This window comes from Eschrichtius robustus, chromosome 8, assembly GCF_028021215.1.
Source record: "Eschrichtius robustus isolate mEscRob2 chromosome 8, mEscRob2.pri, whole genome shotgun sequence".
Classification (NCBI taxonomy): domain Eukaryota; kingdom Metazoa; phylum Chordata; class Mammalia; order Artiodactyla; family Eschrichtiidae; genus Eschrichtius; species Eschrichtius robustus.
In genome coordinates this window covers 106095179-106112502 of record NC_090831.1, presented here as the reverse complement: position 1 = coordinate 106112502, position 17324 = coordinate 106095179, and the positions used below count along the sequence as shown (strand labels likewise).

The window sequence follows — 17324 nt, the reverse complement described above, 5'->3', positions numbered from 1 at the left end:
TCCAAAACAAACCAAACGGTAAGTATTTTCCTGTACTCCTAGAAAAGCTAATTTAAGGTTGTATTAGCTACATTTAACCTGCTATTGTGGATGGCATCTCTTTAAGGAATGTTTCTGCCTCCTCAATGCACCTTGAAATTGAGGAAGTAACGATGTAACAAACATGCCTGGGGTGACTTCATTTCAAAGAATGTGAATATCTATACTTCAAACTTACAGGAGCAGGGTTTTGAAGGACGCTGAAGAAAAGCAGGATGATCCTTAGGGAGTGGGAGAGGTTATAAAGACACCTTAATCATACACTCCTACTCTGCCCTCACTTCTGGATGGTCAGGCTAAATTTCTTGTAAATGTGGGTGCATGTGTCAATGCCTATAAAAAAAATCCCTACAGCAGTGAGACTGCAACTTACCTCTACAAAGTACCCTCCTGTGTAAGCAAACACACATGTTTGAAATAATTGAGTACAATGAATTACCAAGTTTGGGAGAGTGGGAAAGTTGTGAATGGGAGTGGGGTGGGAAAGAGAACAAGGAAAGCAGAACCCTTATATGGCAGGCACAGGACAGAGGTCCACAAGAACACTACTTACACAGCTAGGTCCCCTGCATCCTTGAAGAGCAGAACTTACATAAATCAAAGTTCTCAAAATTCTGGGACGGGGATTTCGGCTGTCCGTTTACACTAGATGTTAGCAAAGTGAATTCTATGATTTTTCCACTGAAAATAGCCATACAGTAGGCATTAACGTGGTTAGGCCTGGTGAGAGGCAAACCTCATGGCACACAAAACAGCACAGGGAGATGGGAATCAGTAAACTTATTAGTTAACAATTAACCACTCAGGATCATCGTGTGCAAGTCTCAGATGGGAACTGTTAATAATGAAGCTCACTAATTAGTTCCCATCATCACAATCACTCTTTGATTAACATCATAGGAAAAAGAACTAAAACCAAATACATGCAGAGCTTATAATGGTACCATGGGGGTATTCAACTCCACAAGCACTTGAGAAACTGAACTCGAAAGAGGCCCATCAAACGTGATGAAGCTTCCTGCAGGTATAGTTGCGGTCTGAACTGCCCACTCCAGCAAACCAGGAGCGTTTCTCCCCCTAAAAGAGCTGACAATCCTGTATCTACAGGGCTGACCTGAGGCTCAAGGACTCCACAGCACAATGCTGTTTGGGTCCAACCAATCTTAATATTGAAGCAGCAAAGTCTATGTGTACAAGAGGACAGATGCAGAGAGAAAAAGAGAACATGGAAATCAGAACTTACGGCTAAGGAAACTGAAGCAAACACACTCTGCTATTTTAAGCTGTATTGTGGTAATTCACCATCATAGGTATCTATCTTGTCAGGGTTCCCCAGACCAGGCGAATTACCTCTGCAACTATGTGGAAGACAAATCACAACTACATCCCTGACCAGAAAGGCAAAAATGTCATCCATCAACACACACTCTTCCTCCTTCCCAACCACGGGGCTCTATTGGCCCCATGTGATGTTTCAATTCACAGAATGAGTTTATGATTCTCTTTGAGGAACGAGCTGCATAGCAAGATAATCTCTTGACATAAATGGGGCCCTGGGAGGAGATACTTGGGAATACACCCAGCTCCAACATTACCACAAAGCACTCAAACATTTGAAGCTCCCCTTCGCTGGCTGGTTATCAATGTTTCGTGGTGAAGTGTCTGTAAAGGGGACTGGTAGAGGGTGAAAACATCAGTGAGGTGCAAGTTTAACAGGAATGAAGTGAACACAGGAGAGAACCCTAGAGAAAACCACTCTGGGGAGAAAAAATATATATATATATAAAGAAACAAACCATGAGAAAAAACAGGTGCTGAAGCTGGGCCATCAATAATCTTTCATCAAGTGTCGTCTATGTTTTACAGTTTCTCATAGTGTTTAGTTAGCTGGCACAGCACCTCACTCGGGCTCCAACATGTCAGAACGTAGGAGAAATCACGTTTCAGGCTCCGGGCTCCATTCCTGGGAGCGTGAAGCAAGAGGACATTTGCAGGAGCACTAGGCTGGAAGAAAGCCCTAAACTTGGGAGGCTGCATTCTAATCGGGAGAACACTCAGAGAACATGACCTTCAGTTTTCTTCCCTGCTTCTACTTCTTTACCAATTATTAAGGAAGGGCAGCCTAAAAAAGCAGAGACCAAAGGGCAGAGGGAGCCAGTGTGGTGTGCTTCCCACACTGGAAGACGAAAGCTGTTGACCATGTCCTTTGTGCCCCCAACATGGAGGGGAAAATTCCTCCGCCATCAGACTTGAAACGTTGAGGATGCGCCTGCCCTCTAGAGCCCGGCAAAAGACAGGTGTCTATGAGTATTTTTATTTGGTTGGTCTTGCCCACCATCTATCTCTGTTCCATGAGGCACAATACTGAGAAAAGCAAGCAGGACTTGGCAAATGTTGAGAAGAGAAGCACAATCATGTGTTTAGAATGAAAACACGCAAAGCAGCATCCCAGCAATCGTGGCAGTCCAACTAAAAGCAAGTCAAATCCTGTTACATAGATTAGAGGATCCTCAGAATATGGCCTGGACTTCATCTGTCATCACTCCAAGCTGGACAGAACTGAAATCTCCCTCAACAGGGGTCTGGATAAACAAACTGTAGTCCACTCACATGACAGAATACTACTCTACAATAAAGAGGAAGTAGGCAACAACATGGATGAACCTCAAATACATGACTCCATTTCTACGACAGTCTTACAAAAGTTAAACTGGAAGGACAGAAAACAGATCCGTGGTTGCGATAGACCAAGGGGAAGGGTTGGGGGTTGACTCCAAAGGGGACGGAAGCATTTTGGGGGATGATGAAAGCCTCTTTTCTTGACTTTGGTGATGGCACTGTGTATACCTGTTTATCAAAACTCCATAAGTTACACCTAAATTTAAAAATAAACAAGAAAAAATGGCTTGGGTAGGTAGACTATGCAAGAATTTCATTTTTAACTCAAAATTTCCTCGTCAACTAGTTTATATGTAGCTCAGAGTGAATAACAAGCTCAAAATTCAGTACTCAGTAATTATGTTTGAGGTAAACCACTAAACTAGCTATTCAGTGCATTAAAGCACTTTAAAAAATTTAAGCAGAAAATAGTTTGGATGAGAAAGCAAGGGGTTCGAAGAGCGTAGCAAAGAAAAATCTTAGCCATTTCCCAAAAGCACCATAAGAAAGTATCAATTCTTAGGCAATGGCTAAGAGAAAGCATGAGGTCATCCCTCAATTGGCTATACAGAGGAAATATTCTCATCAAATAATGAAAAGAGTACTACTAAGTACATATGCCTATTGACATTTCTTTTCTACCTTGAAATAAAATCATTCTGTGATCCGGCTTAATGTGAATAAAATAATACCCAATTCCCAATCAAATGAAAATTCTATACAGGCTCAGAGATTATTCTTTTATCAAATGACTTTCAGTTTCCCAAATTTAACGAGCTGAAATTATGCTGTGAGAACTATTCAATTTAACCTTTAGAAATGCAGTTACAGCCTCTGAGTGGGAAAAATCTGCATTTTATCACCAACAGGAAATACAATGCCCTTCGTTTATTCTCTAAAACAAGAAAAAAAAAGTCTACTTATAAGTTTAGTATAGAAAGTGCAGATGGTGGTATATCTGTGTCTCAGATAGAGAGCAGATGTAAATCTGTATGTACTTATGATAAGGTATCAACTCTTACCAGTCTGCTCTCTTCCTTTCTTCAATCCTCTTTCTTTAGCGTGGATGCCCAAGGCAGTGCCAAGCCACACCCCTCCTCAGGTCTGCCATTCCACTCAACTGTCTCAAAGTTACGGCTCATGACTTGTGGTGTTTCACAAATAAACTCCACCTTCTTCCCATCCACTATGTCATCCCAGACTGCCCCTACTCCCACTTCTATAGACTCTAGCTCTCCAACAGATTACTATTACAATTCTTGGTTAAACTGATATTGTGTTTCTAAAGTCATGACTTTTTAAATTACAGCCCTCCCTGGAGCGCTGCCATCTGCCTATTGACCTCTGCATAAATGGTAACCCGTGGGGCCTGCTACACAGCAGATGTCCTGGGCCGACCCTGGAAATTCCCTTCACATCCTTTCCTAGGTTGTATTTCCTGAATCCATGCCTTCCTCCATAAAAACCTTCCTCCTCACAACCTTTTCCTTAAAAAAACAAAACAAAACAAAAAACCCACTATTTTTTCATGGAGAAAATGTCTTATCTTGGGTCAGTTAAGTAAATACAGGATTGCTTTTGTAGATTTTATTCAGGCGAAAGACTATCCTATTCATGAGAACTTTGAATCAACACATAAATTCTTTTCGTTATCCACGGGCATAGCAATACACTATATTTCTGATACCACTGGCTGCTTTAGTTATATGAAGAAAACATTTTACTATGAAACTTAATTATAACTGCTCAAGAATATGGACATAAGAGACAGTGGTCTAAATTTAGCAATTTATAACAAAAAAAAGTTTAAAAGGGAACTTAACGCACTGGAAGGCATACCTTCCAATTATTTTCAGGTTAATTATTTCTCAAAAAACATGTAATTTATCCAAATTGTAGAAAAACCAATTTATATCAAACAATTACATTGATAAGAAAATAGTTAAAGATAGTATTCCTATTTTAAATTGGTAAAGATAAACACAACCAATGGGGATGTGAGAAAAAGGCCATTTAAATTTTTAACAAGTCTGCTGTTACTTTTCTAAGAAAAAAAGGATAATAAATTATTATAGGAATACCACAATAAACATCTCATACGTTATCAGAAAAAGGACGTGAGAATGGTCTAAAAACATAGCTTATACATGTATGTGACAGTGAGAATATGGAACAAAGCACTCAACCGCATCTGTAACTCTGGATTATCAATTACAAGGCTATGATTAAAAAGTAACATACAGGTCTGAAGTACAATTTTTTCTTAAAAATTTTAGATCAATTTTTATCACTTCTAAAGTCTCTATATGCAAGAGGTGAAAATGTATTACAGAACCACAAAATGGCTTGAAAGATATAATTAAAATAATACATGCAGAGTAAAGAATTTAAACGGTGGTCTGACAAAGCACAAGTTTTCATTTCATGGGCAAATCAAGAACTCAGAGGCAAGGAAATTGATGCCATGCTAAACTCTGCCCCACCTGAGACAAGAACACAACTTCAGAAAAGGATAGAGGAGAAACAAAAACACAAAAAACCAAGCAATCTATGACATAAAATAAAAAACGAAAATAAATGTTAAATAAAGGTTACATGATTAAAATAATTTCAACATCCCCTAAAAGCACTGTGAACATTCAGCTTTGCTTGCAGACATACCAATTTAGGTCCAATAAATTAAGTAAAAAGCATTTTGAAGGAGTTAATATTTACATTTTTAAAGTGCTAATGAAAATAATTACAAAATTTGCAAGGTTAAGTTCAAGTTTTTGAAACAGAGAAAAAGGATATCCAGTATGGTAGAAATTATTAATTAAGATAAAAGGTGGTCAGTGTTTAAGAATGACAAATGCATAAAACTAAAATCTAATCATTTTACTCAATAAAGATTCATAGGTAAATAATGATCATGTTAAAACATGTCATGCTATCCCTTTGGTCTAAGTTTCTACTTTATGAAATTGTTCTAAGAAAATAACTACAGACTATGATTTAGCTAAGGAACCAATGTTTGTGTGTTTGTGTGTGTGTGTGTGTGTGTGTGTGTGTGTGAGAAAGGAAAAAATAATCCAAAGAAACTAAATATCCAACAATACATAAGACAGAATACTAGGTAGACATTAAAAGTGAGGTAAAAGAGGAATATTCATGTGGAAAAAGGAATTAAGCACCTATTATGTGTCACTGTTCTAGGCACTGACTGTACAGTTAAGAATAAAAGAGAGAAAGTCTCTGTTCTGAAAAAACCTTTCATCACTTAAAAAGGAGAGGGGGGAGGAGAGAAAATGACAAAAGAAGACAACCCCACATTTTGGTGAACAGATGTATTCTTATTGAATATTTTCTTGTAGAGATGATTTTCTTCCTTTGAAGAATATAAATATAAATGCATTTATATTCAATGCATTTAAAAACAAAAATGTTGACAGAAAACTTGTGCTAAGAAATGTGTACGTTTTTGGTTTTATTTTATTTATTTATTTATTTATTTGGTTGTGCCGGGCTTAGTTGTGGCAGGTGGGCTCCTTAGTTGCGGCATGCGTGTGGGATCTAGTTCCCTGACCAGGGACTGAACTAGGATCCCCTGCATTGGGAGCGCGGAGTCTTATCCACTGCATCACCAGGGAAGTCCCCAGGTTTTTGTTTTTAAAAGAAGAAAATACATTAACATTCAGGGCTGATTCAGTTTTGCCCAGATAAACTTGCAAATTACTCAGGTCAGATAACTCTCTCCAGTTTTTTTTTTGAGCCAAGAGTCAACATTCTCTTGAGTGAATTAGTTCTTCATAATTGTTCCACATATTTTGAGACAAATAAATATTATGGACACTGTAATAAAGTCTGGAAACTGATTTGGAAAACATCCCGACCTGAAATTGCATGTGAAACGTGCTCCATGATTCCTTCAAAAATGTCATCTGAAGCACAGAGCTTTATGGCACTGAAGACAGCAAACTAAGTAGCTCTTTTCCTAAGGAATAAAAGTTTAACTTAGATAATTATGGTGCAGAGCCAAAAGGAGTGTCGACATTAGGTAGAAAAACAAACAAAAATCACACATTAGCATGATGCAAGAATAAGAAAAACGTGTTCCTAGTAAAGCCAGCAGCACGATGTAAAGAGCCCCATGGTTGGACTCAGAAACAGATTTAATAAAAAGTACCCAGAATTCCACACATACATGAAAAATGTGCAATAATAGGCTAAACAATAAAGAAACTACCCTTAAAGAAAAATAACTTTAAAGTTGTTAGAACTGTCCTCTTTTGGCATATATTTGGGAATTCTAATTCTTCCTAAGGAAAACTACAGATTTAACCCTGCCCCCAACCAGTGACTTTACAACTTTGATATGATGTATTTGCATATGGATATTGTACCGAGGTTCTAAATGTGAGATTCTAAGGATCTAGCCTATCAATTGAACAAGACCTCCAAGTAACCCCTCCTTTAGGCCTCATTTTAAAATCACTTAAAAGATGGTCTCTGAATGCTCAACATCATTAATCATTAGAGAAATGCAAATCAAAACTACAATGAGATATCATCTCACACCGATCAGACTGGCCATCATCAAAAAATCTAGAAACAATAAATGCTGGAGAGGGTGTGGAGGAAAGGGAACACTCTTGCACTGTTGGTGGGAATGTAAATTGATACAGCCACTATGGAGAACAGTATGGAGGTTCCTTAAAAAACTACAAATAGAACTACCATACGACCCAGCAATCCCACTACTGGGCATATACCCTGAGAAAACCATAGTTCAAAAAGAGTCATGTACCAAAATGTTCATTGCAGCTCTATTTACAATAGCCAGGACATGGAAGCAACCTAAATGTCCATCGACAGATGAATGGATAAAGAAGATGTGGCACATATATACAATGGAATATTACTCAGCCATAAAAAGAAATGAAATGGAGGTATTTGTAATGAGGTGGATGGAGTTAGAGTCTGTCATACAGAGTGAAGTAAGTCAGAAAGAGAAAAACAAATACAGTATGCTAACACATATATACGGAATCTAAGGAAAAAAAAAAAATAAAAAAGCCATGAAGAACCTAGTGGCAAGACGGGAATAAAGACACAGACCTACTAGAGAATGGACTTGAGGATATGGGGAGGGGGTGGGGTGAGATGTGACAGGGTAAGAGAGTGGCATTGACATATATACACTACCAAATGTAAAACAGATAGCTAGTGGGAAGCAGCCACATAGCACAGGGAGATCAGCTCGGTGCTTTGTGACCACCTAGAGGGGTGGGATGGGGAGGGTGGGAGGGAGGGAGAGGCAAGAGGGAAGAGATATGGGAACATATTGTATGTGTATAACTGATTCACTTTGTTATAAAGCAGAAGCTAACACACCATTGTAAGGCAATTATACTTCAATAAAGATGTTTAAAAAAAAAAAAAAAAAGATGGTCTCTGAGCACATGGGAGAAGGGATAGGCTGTGAAGACACACTCACAGGTCTCTATACTTCTATCACAATTGTAATTAGAGACCGAATTGTGTATGACCTAGAAGGACTACACCTGTACTGTTTAATGTTATAGCCTCAACACCCAGCACTGTGCCTGGAATATAATAAGCTTTCGATAAATACTAATTGTTTGATCATTCATTCATGACTCAACATGACAAATGCATCTATAACACAAGCCAGATAGCATATGTTAAATGTCAAGGAGAGATAATGGGGCAGTAAAAGAACTCAGGAGAGAAGGAGTATGATTCAGGACTTGGATAAAAAGTTTGCAATACAAACGCTACTGATGAGGATGACATCATTTTAGAGGACTTTCTGTAGGCCAGGCAGAACGCTCAGCCATTTAATAACCACCACCACCACCATATGAACCATGTCAACTGTTCTAAATACTTTGGCTGTATTAACTCATTCAAGCACACCACAACCTAATGAGGTAATAAGGGCATTACATTCATGTTACAGATGAGAAAACCATGGCACAGAGATGTTAAATAACCTCCAGGTGACAAATTAATAAGCAATTGAGCCAGGACTTGAACTTGGCTGATCTGATATTGGGACTCATGCTACTAATCATGTACTCCGTACTGCTGCTATATGCTAGAAAATAGGCATCCTTCCTGTTGTATCCTTCTACTAGTCTACCCACTTCTAGTTACTAACCAGCACAGTTAACTGTACATCTAGGATCCAGGGTCACATTCGTTCAAACACAATTTCATACTGTTTAGGTCATCCCCTGGCAGATCAAATCTAAATCAGGCTCTGTGAAGAGATACAAAAAAGATCCCATTTTCTCAGGAGTTTATCAACTATTGAGGAAAACCATTGCACATATGTCAACTGAGACGGGTGACCAATCAATACATCAACAAGTACAAAATCATGGTAATAGGTGATTGTGTAAATGCTGAAGTAAGGCATGACGAGAAGGCAGTGAGGATCAAAAGGGAAAACTGCCAGGAAGAAGAGAAAGGGCCTGAAGGAGGAGGAGGGCACGGTCAGGAGGGCAGAGATGGCTACTCAGAGACAGCTCACATAATGGAGTCGGAGCCAGCGGACTGAGAAGTGGAAACAGGACCAGACTGAATATGAAAATATTCTCTATGGTGGGTGAAGTAGCCAGGCGTGTTGCAGTAATGTCCTACAAGAGAACACAGGTCTTCCTCCAAATTCAGACCCTCCCAAACCTAATCTTGTCTTACGAATTCTATCATTTCTTCCTGAGAACACCCTTTCGTGAGGAACTGAGGCACAAAATTACTAGGTAATTCCAAAGCCACCCTGAGGTCTGATTCGAGAATATTTATCTGGACGTCAACACTGCAAGTAGCGCCCAAAATTCTGTACAACATATTCCTTAGGGAATATGTTGGAAGCATGCTAAATAAAGCCTTAAAACTCGAGTAAGCAGAATGTCTGTGTTAGTAAAATGACTTACTTTGAGATGTCTACATAAGCAATAGCCACAGGACAAAATGAGTTCAATCTAGGGCTAAGTAGTGTTATGATGGTGAAGTGGAGAGTGAAGCCGTGGCTGGGCAGAAATACTTCAAGTTTCATCACATCACTCGGCAGTCACAGGACAGATCAGACAACCTGATCACACACCTGAACCTGGGAATCAGGAATGTTACCAATTGCCTCCAAAATACCCGAAGCATTCCTTTAGCCAAGTCTGCAATGGGCTCATTCACAGCCAATTTGGACCCGTGATATCGACTCATAGAACAATCCCCACATGCACCCAGAGAACAGAAAAGAGAACTGAAGAGCATGAACCAGCGCGAGCAGAATCTGTGCTAGAGGCAACTCTCTCTGGAAAGAGATGACATTTTTTCATTGGAAAAAATGCTCCTGGACTCCCTCAATTTCTTTTCTCCTTTCTTTGAACAAAGGAAGAAAGACACAAAAATTATAGCTCAGGACACTTAAATAAAAGCTAGGACCCTGTTTCTCAGAGCTCATTTGTAGGCATCCCCCTGTATGAAGTCAGTTAAACAAGGAATCAGAAGGGAACCAGACAAATTTGTGGCAGAAAACTTCCTGAAAACAGAATGCATGGCAGTGACACACCAAGTCTACAGATTATTTTGGAAATAAGATGTTTTACTGAAAGAAGCAACAAATTTTAGGAAATGCTGTCTCTAATAGTGCTCTACCTCTGGGCAAGTCACCTGATCAAACATTTCTTCAGAGGTGCTGAAATTCAGAGCTGGAACACACCCACCAAACGTCAAGACATAGGGCCCTGTGCTCAGCTCAATGTCCAATCCCTCTACCTCAACCTATTGTGGCGCCTGAATTTTCCAACACAAAAGCTTGTCGGACTGTGACCACCTAGAGGAGTGGGATAGGGAGGGTGGGAAGGAGGCTCAAGAGGGAGGGGATATGGGGATATATGTATACGTATAGCTGATTCACTTTGTTATACAGCAGAAACTAACAAAACATTGTAAAGCAATTGTACTCCAATAAAGATGTTTAAAAAAAAAAAAAAAAAAGCTTGTTGGTGAACAAAACGGTAGACCCAGTAAGGTACAGGATGGAATTGGGCATTCTGCAGATGAAAGAGACATATTCACTTTAGAACTTTATATTTTAAAAGAACTTCTACAACCAAATGACTCTTCATATTTTCAGGTACAGAGGAGGCAATAAAAACAATGTTATAAGTAGTTTTGTATTTCCCTCTTGTTTTTGCAATTTCTTCCCCTATCCTCTTAAAGGATAATTTTCAAACAGGTAAAACCATGACTTCTATACAAATATAAAATAAAGATGTGTCAAAAATTTTATTTTAACTCACTAATTTATTTTAACTCACTAATTTTATTTTAACTCACTTTATATTTTAAATCACTAATTAATGAGGGAACCAGAAAGATATTACAAGTGATTCAAAGCAGAGCCAAAGCAGAGCCTGGAGGATGGATATATATACAGGCAACTAGGAATGCTGAAGTGAATTTGCTAAAGATGCAAAACTGTACAGCAAAACTACAGAGTGAAAATGTAAAGTTTGAAAACATTTCTTTTACAGAGTAGAAATTAATTGTCTCTGTCTATACAGGGCCACATTTGTACAAATAGGAATCATTTGCATCTTTATTAGGTCTTCACAAGTTAAATTCCCTCTCCATAGGGGTGCAAAACATGCCAGTTAAAAGCAAAGGGGCTACAGAATCAGATAACCCCAAAGGGTTTACTAGGCAGCACCCAGTGTTCCATTGAAAGGATACCCAATAATCATCTTGCCAGTTTCAAAGTCTACTAACAATTTCTCCTGATGTCCCAAACTAAGTAAAAGAGGTGAGAGATTGTCCTAGATTTCATGCCCTACGGTGCAAAAAAAAAATCCACAATAGAAGAACTCAGTTGAAAACTGGATTAAATTTGTACAAGGAGGTGCTTATTAAACACAACCACTAACTGTGGTAGAGGCTGGAATACAATCTTTTTAAAATTCCAGCATTTCTGAGCAATTTCATTCAGAAACATGTTCAGACTAAGAAAGACAGACTTCTCTCTTATTCCCGTGGAAAGCATAAATGCTTTTGGATTTCTTTAGAAGGAGAGAGGGATACCCCTGCGGTTCTGGGGAGTGTGAACAGGAGAGCTTTACAAAACAAGAACTGGCCACACATGGCTCCTAGGGCTCAAAGAACTATGGACAAAAAGCCATAAAGCAACGCACTCAGCCATTAGAGAGGGCGACCAGCTGAAGCAAACTCCCCCACGATCGATCGATCGAGGTCTCCCTAACAAACTCCAACTCTTTTGCAGAAGGAGAGGGGAAAAGGGAGCTGGGGGGAGGGATGGGAGGACAGGAGAGGAGAGGGGGAGGGGATGGAGAAAGGAAAGAGCCTCAGCAGCATGGGAGAGAGAGACTCCCAGGGTAGCTGCCCCTCTGCCGTCGCAGCTGCCTTCGCCACAGGGCTGTCGTGCACGTTTCTGTGCTGTGAGAATCCTGGTCAACGAGCTGCACATTGCGGTCCGACTGGAGTGGCTGGAGTTCAAGGACCTTCGGGTGCGGGGAGAGGACGAGTGGAACTAAGAGAGCAGCAGCTTCCCCTAAACTGGCAAAAACTAGAGCTGCCAAATGCAGGAGAGAAGCAAGAAAGCACCTGAGAACCCAGCGCCAGCACTGAGCCCGGCTTCCCCGTGAGCAGCCATCAACCTTATGGAGCACATAAGGCTTCTAGCAGCAAGGTCAGCAGCCGGTGCGCTGGCTCTTGCAGGACAAGGTTCTTCTGGGATTTCCCCAGGGGAGCAAATATACAGTGTGAAGGGACCTCTAGTGCTAAGCAACCAAACTCCCAGGCAGAACCCTAGGCCTTGACCTTGTGTAGTCAGCACAAAAGGGACATTAGAGGGTTAGGAGGTTACTCAGAGGCTAAGGGAGAGTAAAAGAGGGAAGAGCTACTAAAACAAACAAGAAAGGAGCGTTGGTACCATCAAATCACCGGTGATTAGAAGCTGAGAGGAACCTTAGGGTCACGTAAGCAGCAGGAGGCATTCTAAACAAGTAGGCCAGAAGACACACAAGGGAGCTGCAGTTTAACACAGACCTAAGTTATAAAGCCCCTGGGTGACTGTACTGCTTTATACCTTCCTCAGACTTACTGGACAGACCACTTTTTAAATCTCTTCAGCCAAAAATATTTTTAAACTCTTACATTGAGGCCCAACTCCATTGGGAGGTAAGAAAAGATAACTTCTATAATGGCCCCCAAGACCCATGGAAAGGGCTGCTTCCAACACCCTGAGGAAAAGAGGACAGTGCTATTCAAGTCCAAAAAGGCACTGAAAAACCAGAACCTGAAGGAAGAGGTCAGGAGGACATGCTTAAAACCCTGCCTATTTATTTTAAAGGAACACTTCCATCCTTTATGTTTGCATGTGAGACTCTGACTGGGCAACTATGCAGGTCTTCATGATTTAAAGGAGAAAGCAGGGACCTGAAAATCTGACTCTCCCTACTCCCCACCCCCAGAGCTAGTCTTTGGACCATTCTAGGCCACGTTTAAGCACACTCATATTAGTAATAGTATGTATCTCCAACAAAAACCACTCATGGATAGAGGAGGTTACCAAGAAGCCAGTATGGAACGTGAGCAAAGAAGACAACCTTCAAGTGAGCCCAGCCAGAAGGCAAGAAAGGAGAGAAGAGCAGAATAAACAACAGCAAAATCTGCTTCCAAGTCATCAAGATTCCACGCCATGGAAAGGCAGAAGACGTTCAGGAGATGGACAGCCCCATCCTGGCAATCGGACCCATTCTGGGACTGTTAGAAATGTGGCTGGAGTGGATAGGATGCCGGGCTAGGCTCTAGCCTCTCATGGTGTCGTCAACACACGTCATAACTCCACACGCACCTGAGAGGAAAGAACACATGACAGGAAATAGAGGAAAAGTCAAATAGACACTATGACTCACCAAGCACCAGCGGAGGGAGGCAGAGGAAGAAATCGGTGCAACGCGGCTGCAACCTGAGGAGTGGGAGCCCTCTCTTACCTCAGAACCGTAATTGATTTGTCTGATTTACCAGAACAACAGCAAGCCACGCACCAGTCACATTTTATTGCCTGTTTTACACGTTATATCTGCAGGAGATTGTATTTATTACAGAGGAGGCTACAGCGAAAACAATAATAAACCAAAGATAAGCAACAGCCTTATATTCCACTGACGCGCATTCCGACTTTTTGTATGCTGGCGAGGGAGGGAGTGGAGAAAGGAATAGGGAAAAACAAAACCCACTAATAATGAAAACATGGTTGTATGAAGGGAAGCAGTCACCACAGAACCACCATCCAAATGGAATCAGATCTAGTACCAAGTTGATCAAATTCTTAGCGGTTTCACATTCACAGAAACATCCCGGCCTGAAGGGTAACTGGACAGGGGTAATAAGGACAGCAATTGACAGGTGCTTGTAATAGCCTATTTCCTTCACCTTCAAAAGTCAGAAATAAAGGAAACCAGTAACTGCTTCAGGACCCAAATTACCAGATTTTTTTTTCCCCCCTTAGTGGATACCCTGAAAAACAGGAGCACAGATGCAGAAGAGCCAAGTTTATCCAAGCCCCAGGCAAAAGGTAGGTTCATCCAGTTGGCATTGCCCCAGTCAAAAGGTAGGTTCATCCAGTTGGCATTACACACAGACACCATGAAGCTCACAGAAAACACAACACTTAGCTGACGTTAATGTCAAAAATCATCTATAGTAACAAAATCAAAACGCAACACAACCTAAACACTGGGGAGCCATCGTAACATTTTTGAAAAGTCAAAGAACTGTGATGCGTTCTTGCTATGGGAAGGGATGCAAGAGGCTCAATTGGGGACAGGAGAACACAAAGTCAGAAAGCATGTTTAGCAGCCAATACCTGAGCGGTCCGGTCCTGGGAAAAGCTGATGAATGCACATGAAAAGGCCTGCTTGTTTCAGCACCACATGACGAGGCGAGCATCTCACCTGCCGAAGCAGAGTCAGTCTACACTTGGGTTACTTAACTTCCCACGGTAGGGAGCCAGCCAAGCAGGGCTTGCACTTGCTAACTCTCTACAGGAGGCATTTTCATGCACTCTGATCCTTACCTGCTGAAATCATTTTTACAAAATACAAGAGAGGGGATGGGAACAACGGGTAGAAACCTGACTCTAAGAGTGGGAGGCCACTAAGACTAGAACAAATGTATGGGTTATTTGTCTCACAATCATGATATAACCTCTTCCACAGAGCATATTTCTTGAGTGTTTAGAAAACAAAATGTGAAGAGCATATGTGTCTTCTTCTCCTCCAAGGATGTGTCCTCAGCTGTGGTGAGAGGTCATGCACAAATATCAGTTCATAGTCAATTATGGTGGCAGCATATTGCATATAGTGTCAGCTCAACAAAAACTGCCATTTACCACAACCTGCAACTAAAAGGGGGACCAATGGTGGGAGGGAAGGACACAAGGATTTAAAAAACAAATTGAGAAACTTTAATGAAACCATTATATATGCTTGCACTACATGGTCTTTATTCCAATGTTTGTTTCTTCAACCAGATGTAAACTATTTGCCCACCTGACCCCACATGCCTACCTGTCCCTCAGTAAGATAAGCAGAATGCTTCAGGAAGCTGAAGACCCATACATCTCACGTAAATGGCACAAGGGCACCCAGAACACACATGTACTGAACACGACATTGTGATGGAAAGAAACGAAGGTGAGAAGGGGGAGACAAAGCTCGTCTATTATACAGGGTACCAAAAAAACCTGCAATCTAAGCTGAATAATGCGTGATGAAGGTGGACAAGGTCATTCTGACATCTATTAAATGGAATAGCTTTTTCACTTCCACTCTCCCACGGGATCTAGCTTTCCTCTTTTATTTATGTGGTAAGTGGGGGAGCCTGACCTGCATTTATTTTTGAATAATGTAAGAGCAAACCAGTTCGCCAATATCTAGGCAGGAAAGAGGATAAAGGTATGTATGAAACCGAACTACAGTTTAGTGGGGGATTATGAAGACAGGTTTCCTAAGATTCACTGCTACCAAAAACAAACACGCAAACATAAAGAAAACGCATCAAGGTAGAAGGCAGCATGTGATCCAAAGATAGCATTCAAGATCATTAGGACACTACACTGGGGGTACCAAGAGCACAGCCCCAAAGCAACTGTAACTCTACCTCAAAAACCTGCTGAGGGCCTCACCTCGATGCCAATAGGAAATCTAAGCAAGAATAGAAACTCCACAGGCCAAAACAGAGCACCATCCCCAAGGCTGAATTCAGCTTCTAGACGGCCCCGGAGTATGGGCCAGACATGAGCTTTTGGGTGGGCATATCTGCCATTAGTGCAGGAGTCACCACTATGTTTTCCAAAATAGGTATTTTACAGCGTTGTCCCCCTGCAGTTGAATAACCAAAAAAATTACCCTTTGACTTCACCAAAAGAATGATATTAAAGGAAATATTGTTGAGAATGCCACAGCAGACACATATAGAAATTAATATACACATGAACAATAACTCAGCACGGTAAACCACGGAGACAACTGGCCTGATACCAGCTTGCTGGGAAAGTCACCTGTGAACCATGAGCCCCAGGAGACGCAACGCAGTCACCTGTGGCTCAAAGGCCATTAGTAACAGGTTTTCTGGGCTTCTCTGGACTTGAGCTACGAGGAACGCACAGTGATGTACCTTGCTCGTTAAACAGTGGCACAACGCCTTGACGGAAGTCTAATTAATTAATTGCCACACTGTGCAATCTGTAGTCTGCAGTGACTGCTACAGAGAGGGAAAAGCTCAACAGAATCCCAGTGATTAAAGCCAACGGGACGACCACACCCAGGCAAAGGAGAGCTGCCGAGACAGGCTCGAAGCCACCACAAGGAACTACAGGCAAAGCCTGAGCCAGGCCTGGGAACACAACATAAGCTACACCGGAATTCATCACTGCTGTGGGCCTGGCTGAGCTTCTGTTTACGGTAGTATTTTCTTCTTGTGCCCCAGGCAAGCTTCCCAAGTGTCCGAGCTAAGACTGACTACCCTTCCTCTGTCATGTCCCTTGGGCTGTGTGCTCCTCCCTACACGTGACCTGGAGCCCCTCCTTACCCATTAGTGACTACGGGAGTTGAACTGGATGGTGTGTGTCCCAGGAACAGAGGGTGAAACTGACAGCCAGAAGGCCTTCCCCAGCCACCTGATCAAAATCAACCCCTGAACCCTCACTACTGCCTTGGTCTGCCCTATTCCTCAGAGCAGTCGCTGCTGCCTGGCATTGCTATTGTCTCCCTTTCCCGCTTGCATGTAGGGACTTTATCAGTTCTGTTCATTGTTATATTCTCTGCCTAGAGCAGTTCCAGCCACAGTAGGCACTTGCTGAGTAAATGAATAAACCCCCTCAACTAACAAAGGCGTCTAGTTCAGCCAATGAAAGTTCCTAAACGTGCAAGGGTAGCATCCTGCTCATGAAATAGTCGTTTGGACACAGCCTTAAGGGAGCGCAGAAGTATCTGCATCATCTCTTCTCCTGTATCATCTAGTATATCTGTTAGCTCAAAGGATGCTCACATACTTCTCCCTAGTTGATCAGGATTAATTAGGATTAATTCCTAAACCTG

The 17324-nt window shown here is 41.4% G+C and overlaps 1 protein-coding gene across 1 annotated transcript in view; it reads right to left on the bottom strand.

Annotated features, from left to right (window-relative positions):
* The window catches only part of SND1 (staphylococcal nuclease and tudor domain containing 1), a 432660-nt gene that overhangs the window by 149437 nt on the left and 265899 nt on the right, over nucleotides 1-17324 (bottom strand). The window lies entirely within an intron of this gene.